This window comes from Hyaena hyaena, unplaced genomic scaffold, assembly GCF_003009895.1.
Source record: "Hyaena hyaena isolate Hyena2069 unplaced genomic scaffold, ASM300989v1 scaffold_216, whole genome shotgun sequence".
Lineage (NCBI taxonomy): Eukaryota > Metazoa > Chordata > Mammalia > Carnivora > Hyaenidae > Hyaena > Hyaena hyaena.
In genome coordinates this window covers 262,825-275,377 of record NW_024080848.1, presented here as the reverse complement: position 1 = coordinate 275,377, position 12,553 = coordinate 262,825, and positions in this window count along the sequence as shown.

Below are 12,553 nucleotides of genomic sequence, written 5' to 3'. Positions count from 1 at the left end.
ACTTGTTAAAAAGACTATCCTTTCTCCATTTATTTGCCTTTTTACCTTAGTCCAAAATCAATTGACCATATAGATGTGGGTTTATTTCTGGGCTCTTTATTATGCTTTATTTATCTATATGTTTTTCCTTTATCTAATACTACATTGTCTTGATTGTTGTTGCTTTATAGTAAGTCTTGAAATCTAGTAGCATGATTCATCCAACTTTGCTTTTCTTTTTCAAAATTGTTTTTTTTTTAAGTTCCTTTACATTTCCATATATATTTTAGAATCAGCTTGTTGATTTCTACTTTAAAATCCTGATGGAATTTTAATTAAATTTATATTGACCTAGATAAGTGTGGACTAAAATGTCATCTTCATAATATTAAATCTGATAATCCACAAACATACTATACCATTCTATTTACTTAGGTCATCTTTGATTCTTGTATTTGTGTTTTGTAACATATCACTTATTATGGCCTCATTTTTCTTTCTTTTTTTTTCTTGCATTACATTTTTGGAATACCAACATCACGGAAACATATATATATTTATATATATAAATATATATATATGGTTTTCTAAGACTACATGACACCATGTAACATGGATCAGTTTTTTTGAGAACTCAGTAGATAGTGAGCTTTTTGAGGGTACTCATGGTTCTTTCACCCTCTTACCCTTTTGTAGTGTTTAATATGTAAAATATTTCAGTCTCCAGAAAATTTACTATGCTCTGATATAGAAAGTGATCTGAATCTGGATGAATCTCATCATGTTCCAAGCATATAGGAAGTAAGGTCTGGGAAAAGTGTGGTGTGAAATCTGATGGATCCTTCCTCTCAGGTCTTTCATTTGAAAAAAATTCCAATTAGTTTTTTTATGAAAAAAGGGAAGACTCCATTTTATTTCTAAGGAGTATAGGAAGTGTATATTCATATCTTCTTTAATAGCATTTCATATATTCCAGAGGCATGACTTAGTCATTGACACGTGGCTGTTCAAAGAGAGTGCCCTTGAGGTCAAAGAAGTAAACCTTCTTGCTTGTGAAAAATTAATTTTGAAACCCATTATTCTATAATTATTTCCCCCCATTTCATTTAGCAGTGGATTCCAAACCAGAGAATTTACATTTCTGGTTGTTGTCGTGAAATTCATCTCAAATACCTAATCAAGCCTGAGTTTGAAGAATTACCTGAAAATGATATAATTTATTTAAAATGAATGATGTATTTCGTTTCAAAAATTCTGAAGCATGCTTAGGGACTCATTACACAGTTTACCTCTTTCCTCCATCTGAATAGAGAGAATGAGTTATCTAGTACTTTAACCTGCCAAGATCATGCTGCAGCAACAAAACCACACACTCTGTGCTAGACACACAAGGCCTGACATACTGACCACAGCTCCTATGCAGATTCAGACTCACCCACTCTTACACCGTTACACCTTCACAACTGAAATCATAAACACTCATCAAAGAAGCATGTGAGAAGACATTTCAAATAATCCTCATGATTCTCTTTTACAAAAATTATTGGTGACTATTACCTCTTACCAGATTTCAATTAAAAAAGAAAAAAAACACGCAGAAGTGAAGGAACTTACACCTGAAACCTATCTGAGACTTATCACAGCTCCCTTAGTCCACAGATGAAGAAATTAAAGCCTGGATGAAATACCTTGCCCAAAGCCTTACAACTAGTGTATAGGGCCATAATCAAACCCATGCCTCTTGGTTCAAAGTTCTTGCCCTTAAATATTCCTTGAGTGTTAATACATTATATTTGAAAATCCAACCTAACTCCCCGAGTAAGAATGAATTAAATGCATCATGTAATCTGTATTAGCAGTGTTTTGTTTTGTTTTTGTTTTTTGGCTTTTCCTTGCCCACTACTTCTTGTCAAGGATCCCTCAGTTTAAGTGACTCTTTTAGGGGTTACTGTAAATTTTTGTTAAAAAACACAGTATAGGGTATATTATTGGAATCATTCAGAAAGGCTTATCAGCATGACAGTAAGACCTGACAGCAAATATGTGTGAAAAATTGTATTTGTCATATTCCTATTCTGTGGCCAATGTCATCACAACAGAGACAGTTATTTGGTGGCCATGTATGCAACAGTTTAAATTCTGTCACTTTATATCGTGAGTGTTGTTGTCTCTTCCTGGAAAACTGCCTGCAAATCTTTCGTATGCTCTTCCTGTATCTTCCACCACAGCCATCGCCAGACTCTTTCCATTGAAGCAGGAGTGCCAGGAGATTTTTTTAATAGGATTTTTATGGAAAACATGGGTCTGTGATCAATTAAATTTGAAAAAGAATTAGGTTAAGCAGAAAATGCAATCTTTACAGAAGGTTTCTCAGAGTCTTTAATCGTCTAAAAGTCTAGCAGGCTGCATGCATTCTAGGGACTCGGAATATGGCAGTAAACATGGGCCTGGTGGTTTCAGATGTCATGGTGTTTATATGCTGGTTGGGGGAGATGGGCTTTAAAAAATAAAGAAGTAAAATATGTTGGATTAGAAAGTGGTAGGTGCTTAGAAAAGAGAAAAATAGAATAAAGAAAGGAGATTGGGCAAGGACAGAGGATGAAGGAGGGTGGGTGTTGACTGGTACATCTTCAGTGAGGATGGGGCTTGTTGAGAATGTGACAATTGATCGGGGTTTAGGGGCAGTCAGGATCATGAGAACAGAGGGGAAGAACAGCCTGTGCAGAAACAGCCAGTGCAAAGGCACTGAGCTAGGAGTGTGAGGAGCATTTGAAAAAACAAGAGACCCTGTGGCTGAAGGGAACATGAAGGCAATTTGGAGAGGGAGTGAGGCAGAGAGAAGTGGTTACAGTCAGGGAGGTCACTGGTTGGGGCATATATGCCATCGGGAACACTCTGGCTTTACTCTGAATGTAACAGGAAAACCAACAGAGACTTTAAACCAAAAGTTGTATAATGTAACTCTATCTTAGAAAGGCCATTGTGGCTGCTTTTTGGAGAATGGATTATAGGGGAACAAGGTAGACACAGGGATACTATTTGAGGTTCATGTAGCAATTTAGTTGGAAAGAAGGTTGGCTCAAACTAATGCAGTAGTGGTACAAGTAGGGGCAGGTGGGCAGATAGTGGATATTTTTGATGATACAGATGACAGGATTTCTTACTATATTGGATATAATATGTGGAAGAAATTGCTGAAGATGACTTCAAAGTCTATGACCTAAGCAGCTGGAAATATGGAGTCATCGTTTATAGTAATGGGGGAGACTGGGCATAGAGCAAGTTTTGGGGGAAAGGCCAGGGGTTCAGTGTTAGACATGTTAAGTTGGAGGTGACTTAGACATCAGAATGGAATTACCAAGAACACAGATGGAAATGGAGATAGGATCTTGACCCAACCTGTCTGGGTTCAACTGGTCTGCCTGTGGAGCATACTGGCTGGTTGTATTACTTTGAAAATACTATTCTACTCTTTGGGCTTCTCTTTTTTAAATACTTTTAAAGTTTATTTATTTTTGAGAGAGAGATAGAGTGAGCAGGAGAGGGGCAGAGAGGGGGGGGAGGAATCCCAAGTAGGCTCTGCTCTGTCAGCATGGAGCCTGATGTGGGGCTTGGACTCAAACCATGAGATCATGACCTGAGCCAAACCCAAGAGTTGAATGCTTAACTGAATGAGCCACCCAGGTGCCCCAACTTCTTTGTGCTGCTAATTTCAGTCTTTAAAATAATGATAATAATAGTATGTACCTCCATAAATAAACAATGGAATACTACTTGGCAATCAAAAAGAATAAAATATTGCCATTTGCAACAACGTGGATGGAACTGGAATGTATTATGCTAAGCAAAATAAGTCAGTCAGAGAAAGACAAATATCATATGATTGCTCTCATATATGGAATTTAAGAAACAAAACAGAGGAACATAGGGGAAGGGAAGGAAAAATAAGATGAAAACAGAGAGGGAGACAAACCATAAGAGACTCTTTTTATTTAATTATTATAGTTTATTGTCAAGTTGGTTTCCATATAACACCCAGTATTCATCCCAACAAGTGCTCTCCTCCATGCCTATCACCCATTTTCTCCTCTCCCCCACCCCCTATCAACCCTTAGTTTGTTTTCAGTATTTGAGAGTAAGAGACTCTTAAGTACAGAGAACAAACTGAGCCTTGCCGGTGTGGTGTCGGGCGTGGGAAGGGCTAAATGGGTGAGGGGCATTAAGGAAGGCACTTGTTGGGATGAGCACTGGGCATTAAATGTAAGTGATGAGTCACTAAATTCTATTCCTGAAGTCATTATTACAGTATGTGTGTGTATATACACATGCATGTATACACACATATAAAACCAAATATATTAGTCACTAAATACTTTCAGTTCTTCCCACCATTGTCATTTAAGTCTGGAATTAGGGGGAGGTTTGGTCTGTAGATGAAAAATCTAGACGTCATCAACTTTTAGGTGTTATTTAAAGCCACAGGACTGAGTCCTATCTTGTGTGGATATAGATATTGTAAATAGTGTATGCTTCATTTTCCTAACTTCCTTGTCCAGAGTTTTTTTTTTTCTCTTAAAGCATTTTTCCTATCAAATATTTTATGGAAGCATGTATCAAAAGGCCCTGAGTAGATGCTCAGTGAAAATTTTTGAATTAGAAAATAATACCTCAAAAATGTTAGGGAAAAATATTATAATTGGCCTTAAGAAAGTCAGTTAAGTATCTCTCGGGAAAAAAGACCAGCGGTCTCTGTGTCAGGGAGCAAAGGCAATGGAAAGAAATCATGAATTCACAGTAGAAGATATGCATAGCTGCTCAGCAGATATACCAATTTTTTCATTGTTCCATCTATCACAGATGCATGTGGGATATACAGCCATGGTAATACTGTCTCCAACAGATGGGAAACTATGCAAATGATTTGTATTATCAGCAATTACAAGCAGTTCTCTTATTGGTCATGGGCCAGATGCCTCCATTTTGGCGGGAGGGGGGGTTCGGGGGATGTAGGAGAGAATTCAAAATTCAAGGCAGCAGCTCTGTTGTGCAATCCAGATACCTTCTTGAGCTATTTCTTTCCTTGTCAAACCTTTCCACCCAGCCATTCCTAGAGTCTCCCAAGTTTTCCCTGGGCACCACAAATTATGTTCTTGATGAATGACGATATAACTGACCCATAGTGAGGAAGTCAGAGCTCGAATTGTTCTCTGGTCTTGACAGATAGATTTGTAGTGGCCCTTTCATGTGCTAACATCTGTTCTTACTTGCGGCCAGAGACTAGACTTAACAGAGGCTTGGCCTGAGCTAAGGGTTTGGCCACTGACCATGGCCCAAATTGAAATCGACTGACTCCTGTGAGGCTCCATCAAGCTCCCATATTCTTGTCAGAATGATGTTCTAACCAGCATCATGCAGTGCTGGGATCACAATGATTTTTGTGGAATCCAGGATTTCCCATAAGACTGTTTATCAAATTGGTAAGAGATATGAACTCTACAATCCTTTTGTAGGCTCTATACAGATGAAATGTCTAAGGTATTACTATTTTTTCTTCTCTACAAACATTTTACCAAGCCCTTTCTGTATATTATGTCACCTAATTCTCAGAGAATGCTATGACGTTCTGCTCATTATCCCTTTTTCCTAATGAGGAAACTGGATACCTCAGAGATTCATAGCACTTCACAGGGTCATGGCTAGGCAGAGGTGGGGATTGACATGTTTCCACAGTTGTCCTACCTCAAAGCCCTTGCTCTTTTGTCAGTGTTTATGACACCTCTAGGAGCCTGCTATTATTCCAAGTCAAGGGCCCAAAAATATGGTACTCAAGTCCAATTAGAACATTTAGTTACTGATTTTTGATGACTGTTAGTTACATTACTCACAGATAGGACATGAAGCAGCTTTGGACAGCATTCTCCCATCATATAGACTTTCCCACCTATGTAGGGGTCTTGCTGGTGTTTTCCAGTATCTGCTATAGAACAGTCCTTGTTTTTACCAGAGTCCCTCTGGCTTTTTCTTCCTGCGTCCATTGTTAGGAAATCAGTCTGTTCCATCTATTCTGTCATGTTAGGAAGCTAGGAGGACAGGGGGCTAAGATTTAAGTTTGGGGGCCTTTCATCATTGAGGACTATCTTTGTGAAATGATATTTGGCTTTGATTCTTTACACACACACATACATCTGCACATGTATCTGTGCAGGTGTGTGTGTGTGTGTGTGTGTGTGTGTGTGTGTGTGTATAACAGACCAAAAAAATCTTCCTTTCCCCTTCTCTGGCTGGTCTCCTAATTGAATTAACATAATACAGAATAATAGCAGAAAATCAAATTAAATTTCATACCTTTGAGGGGACCAAGGATAAGAGATTCCAGCACCAACTCAGACATTGGGGCTTATATACCATCATGAGCTAAGGAATGAGGCAGGGGCATGGGTCTTCAAAAAGGAAGATAATTCATTGGGTCACAAGAAGAGTAGCTATTGTTAATCAGAAGTTTGCCCTGCCATGCAGATAGGCCTTTCAGATAAAAAGTTATCTCTGGTAATAGATTTTGTTCTGGTCCAGGCCCCCTGTCTAAATTCATTTAGGTAGTTAAGGGAGAGGTAAAACTTTCCCGAGTCAGCTGGGTCCTGATTGCCTCTTGTATATATACAACCTGATGAATTTTTAAATGTCTACCCATGTTATTACACCCCCGCCCCATACCAAGATATTGAACATTTCCATCGTCCCCAGGAAGTTCCCCCATCCCTGTTCAAGTCCAGAACAGCCCCCCTCATGTCTACATATGCTCACTTAGAGAGAACCGTGCATCTTACTTCAATCCATAGGATAGTTTTCTCTTCTCTTAAACTTCATGGAAGTGGAATCACACAGAACAAACGCATTCTTTGTAGTCTGACTTCTTTCACTCGATATGTTTTTGAGGTTCATCCATGTTCTTTTTCATTTTGTATTTGTTTTTCATTTTCATAACTTTGCAATAGTATTCGTCACCTGGATGTCTTCCAAACTGTCTGTCTGTTTTCTTCTGTTGACAGATCCTGGGATTACGGCTTCTAGGAGCATTCTTGTCATAATCTTTGTATATGCACGAGCACTTATTTTTATTGAGTATGTACCTATGAATGGGATTGTTGAGTCATGGGTTCAGGCTTATATATTCTAAAAGCAACTTGGAATGCTGTTCAGAGTGAAGGACCGCAAATCAAATGATTTAAATGAAGATAAATAGTACTTCTGGTTGGAGAACAAGGTATTGGGGGGTACTCAGCCTGGAAGATTTGGCTAAGAGGTGATTTCCTAATTCTCTTGAAGTATATAAAGGGTAATTTTAAGGAAGAAAGGAACACACTATCAATTTATACAAAGTACAAGATGAGAGAAAATGGGATTAAGTTTCAACAAAAGAGTGCTTAGGCAGAGTATTATCATAATTAACATAGAAATAGGTTACCGTCCCCAGGGCGTCTTCAAACATAATGTTTTCTCCTTGGGTAAAAGGTAGATAAGAGTGGATGCAAACTTTTCTTGCTATCTCAGGAGTCCTTCTTAGTCTCGATTTATCTTCTGGAACATATGATGTTCTTGCTTCCATGTAGGGTAACTACATCTTTCTGTTGTCGAACCTAGGATAGTTTAGTCCAGTGCTAACACGGATGATCTGTCAGGACGAAGGCTTAAGTCTGGACCCTCCAAAGAAAACTGGGGTATATGCTAATGGTCCTTGTGACCAGCATCTCTGGGCAAACAAGTGACATCTGGACACATCTGACAAAAGGAAAGCTTGTGAGGAATTTTGCTTCCAGTATGACAGAGAAACTCCTCTTAGACCAAGTTTTCTATAGATAACAAAATAAACCTTGGGCAAAATATAAAGAACTAACAGAAAACATTGAACAGAGACCAAAGCAGGGAGATTCTGGAGGGGAGTCCACAGTTTGAGGACAGGAATACTTCTGGGTGAATTTCTTATTTTTCATGCCTTCTAGCTTGAGCATAAGCTGTAGTGTGCACCATGGTGGGGACCTAAAACTCCCCCCCCCCACCCCATGAACTTTTTGTTTCCTTTTGGACAGAGAAAATGAGAAGTAAGGGAGATGAATCCTTTCAGAAATATCAAATAAAGGCTGTGCTGTCTAAATAACAATAGGTTTACAACCTATTGGAAATATGTATCACCCCCTCCCCCCCTGCTGGGGCCACTAACACACACACACACACACACACACACACACACACACACACAGAACAATAGGGTGCCAAACCCTCAGACACTTCACTTCTTGGTTCTTCATTCTCTTTCCATTTCTTGGGCTTACTTTCACCAGCTTTGCAATGAGCATTAGCTGAAGAACAAAAGGAGGAGGGACTGAAGTCTCTGTGTCACCTCAAGGTGCATGCATTTGTTTCAATCAGGTTTTTGCCTTACATGGACATAGGCAAGTCCAGGTAAGGCTATAACCTCTGTACTGCTCACCAAATGAGGAACCAGAGGCGGGACTTGCGTGCTAGGAGATAAATTGTCTGCTGTGACTGCTCCAAGTGCCTGTCCATCAGACACCTGCTCTCGCAAGAACGTGATTAAAGCCTCACTTCCCTGTGCTCTGAGTCTCTGCATCCCTCCTTTAATTGGGTCATTGGACTTATTTCTAATAGAGACTTAGAACCTCTACAAGTTTTTGTGAGAATGGGATACAGACACCACTTTCATTTGCACCTGTAACACTTACAAATCCAGATCTCAGCCTCTTTTTATTTTCTTTTATTATTATTTTTTAATCTGGCTACAATAACATAAAAAGTGTTTTTAGGCTGAGCCAGAGCCACTGTTCACACACGTGACACCATTGTAAGAATTAGAAAACACCACCTTTCTTGGGGAAAACAGGCTGCCTGGAACGTTCTTGGCAGGAAAACTACAAAAAGCTGTTCAGGGTCTGCACGGCACAACTTCAGGGGATGCCATTCCCACAGTGGGCTTCCAGGGTTGTGCTGACCATAATCTGGTCGGCATTAAGGTGTTGTCATCAAGGGGTCCTTGTGCTGAGAGGTCACTGCCCTGTGCCAAGGCATATGTCTTCTGAGCAGCAGGTGGCCTGAGTTTTAGCCACATCCTGCTCATTTTATAGTGGACGATCTACGTGGGTGAAAATGATAACCTTGTGCCAACTCATCCTTTCATGACTAAGGAAATTTCCTTTTCAATTTATACCGTAGGTATCCTTACTTTCAAAGAGCCATTCTTGGACCATTATTTGTGGTTTTTTCCAGGGGCTTCTTCCTGGGCTGAGAGTATCACTGTAACTCAAAACTCTCCCTGATGTCAAAGTTAGTTTTCAAAGGGTATACAATTTTGAAAACACATTCCAAAGATTGCACTTGTATAGCTTTCTTCAGGGTACAATTTGAAGTCCTAAGACTAATTCTGATGATCCAATTAATCATTATCACTTTAGGAAATGATTCTGGAAAACAGATTTTGGAAAATTCTGCTTCTGAAAAACCCTTTAGTTTTATCTGGAAACATAGCTAATTTCTATGGGTCCGTGTTCTTTGTCATAACACGTTGAGATTGTACCGTCATAGTTTTGAGGATAGTTATTTTCTTTTTGGTCATGAGGACCTGTGGCAGAGGTTCACCTTGGCTGATGTTTTAAGAATTGCAACTATTGCAAATTGTCACAAACTTAATGGTTGAACATAACACAAGTTTATTATCTTACAGTTTTGTGAGGTCAGAAGTCTGATAAGTGTGTAACCAAGTTAAAAATAGAACAATTGGCAGGTCTCCATTCTTACCTGGAGGCGCCATTTCCTTATTTGAGTTGCTGGCAGAATTTTGTTCCTTGCAGGTGTAGGACTGAAGTCCATATTTTCTTGTTGACCATCAGCGGAGAGCTATTCCCACTTTTAGAGGTCTTCCCATCCTTGGCTCTTATTTCTCCTGCTTCATCTTCAAAGCCAGCAATGTTCAAATGAGTTGTTCTCAATGTATATGTCACTGATTCCCTTTTCTTCTACTTTTAATATTTTTTTTAAATTTATTTCTAGGGGAGAGAGAGACAGCATGAGCAGGGGAGGGTCAGAGAGAGAGGGAGACACAGACTCCAAAACAGGCTCCAGGCTCTGAGCTGGCAGTCAGCACAGAGCCTGATGTGGGGCTCGAACCCACGAACTGCGAGATCATGATCTAAGCGAAAGTCGGACACCCAACCTACTAAGCCACCCAGGCGTCTCCCCTTTTCTTCTACTTTTAAAGTCTCATGCGATGAGACTGGGTCCATCTAGATTATCTAGTATAATCTTTCCATCTGCAGGTGCTTAACCTTGATCACATCTGCAAATGTGTTCCCTTGTCATGTAATGTGACATGTTCACAGGTTCCTAGAGTTAGGATGTGGACATCTTTGGGGGCTATTATTTGCCTACCACAACTTTCAGACATTCTGCTTTAATTACATTCTTAGATTAATTTATTTAGTAAACATTAAATGAATCCTTAGTTTGCAAAAGGAAGAGAGATTAATGGACTATGACTGTGCTGCTTAAGTACTAATCACTACAGAAATCAGACCCCTATTCACAGATACACACTGAATTCATTATAAATGGCAATTTACCTGGCCAATTCCTTAAAAATAGACATAATGACTTTCATTGCTGGATTCGCAAGGCCAGGCCTCTCTCTATGTGGCACATAAAAAGTACTTGGCAAGTATTGCTGAATTCATTAATTAAAAAAAAAAAAATTCTAAGGGGGTTCCTGGGTGGCTAAGTTGGTTAAGCATCCAACTTTGGCTCAGATCATGATTTCACGATTCATTTTTTCGAGTCCACATAGGGCTCTGTGCTGCCAAGACAGAGCCTGCTTTAGATCTTCTATCTCCCTCCCTCTCTCTTTGCCCCTCCCCTGCTCATTCTCATTCTCTCCCTCTCAAAAGTAAAGAAACATAATTTTTTTAAAAAAAAATCTTAAGCATCTACCTAGTGCCTGTTCTAGATGTTTAGTAAACATTAGTGAATGAAACAAGGGAACTTACACCTTTGTGAATCATCCATTTAGTGGGCCAGCCAGTATTTTAGCAGTGTACTTTGGTTGTATTGCAAATGATTAAATAAACACACAACTGAATGAAGCTGAGTAACGAAGTTGGCAACAGATTATAGAAGATTTTGAAGGCCACGTTAGGGTGTCTAACTTGTTTTTTCCATAGGTAGTGAGAGAATAAGGAAGGTTCTTAGGCAGAGGTAAATTGGCAAGATCTATTTCTTAGAAATACCTGATGATAGAGGATGGATTATGGGGTTGGAAGTAAAGAAAGACTTGTCAAAGGCTTGAACCCAAACAGTGACAGTTGCAATAGGAAGGAGGGGAAGGGCTCCTGTCAAGCAATATTTATAAGACTGAAATCCAGAGAAGGGAAAAAGTTAAGAAAACTGGTCTCATGTATGATAGGCTGGTAACCACAAAGGACATACGTTTATAATCTACTTAATCTACATGAAAATGGGCATAGTTATTGTCTTTAAATTAGACACTTGCTTAATGGGCAACATTTACTTCCTCTTCTCATATTAAAATGTACATACACAGAGACACCTGAGAGTAAAATATTCTAGCATTTTGTGCCATGCTACTAACATAACTGATAATGTATTGAACATCTGTCAAACATATAGGATCCTTCAATATTCAAACAGGGAATTTAAACAGGTATTCTTTTTGAAAGCAGTAGAATTTATGTGCAGAACCATCAGAACTGAAAACCTGACATCTGAAATTTAGCAGTTGAACTGCAACCAAGAACACATCAGAGGTGACCTACATAAAGAAACTTAGTACGAATGATTCTTCCTTTGGGGAATCTACTTTTGTTCTTTCTTGTTCAACTGGGGAGAGAAAAAAAAATCCTGTCTATAAAAATGTTGAGAAAGGAACTAGGATGGAGAATTGTTTTAGAGGGCCCGTTTGCATTGTGTCTGTGAGCATTTCCTATGGTAGGTGTTAGAATTGACTCCTATATGAATATGCTTCTTTCTTTAATGGCTTTTCCGGGATGACTCTCTTGGGACTCTCGGGCCACCGTCCTGTAGGTGTGAAACCATTGATCAGGAGCAGAGAGGATGTAGAGGCATCCAGAAAGTCCAGTGTAATCATTGCAATGGCAACCTTTCTCGAGTTTCCTCCACTGACAGCTCAGAATCTTTTTACACATAGCACAAAACTCATAGGAAACCACAAGGTAGGAAACGACCACCTCTGACTTTATATTTGCTGAGATAAATATATATGAATAGACTCAGACATATCAATAAAATCTCAACACAGCCCTGTACGTGGGGTCCAAAGCTTCAGATGCACAGAATGTTTACTCATATTATTGACAGGTTAAGGAGACACTTGAGGTGAATGAGCTCAAACAGCTGACTGGAGATTTTAGGGTCTAAGAGGCAGTTGCCAACAGTCTTATGTCCAAATTGATATCATTGCAGGCTATGAGATGCAAGGGTTTTTTCTGTTGTCTTTCTTTTTTTTTTCACTTGCTTTTTTAATGTTTTATTTATG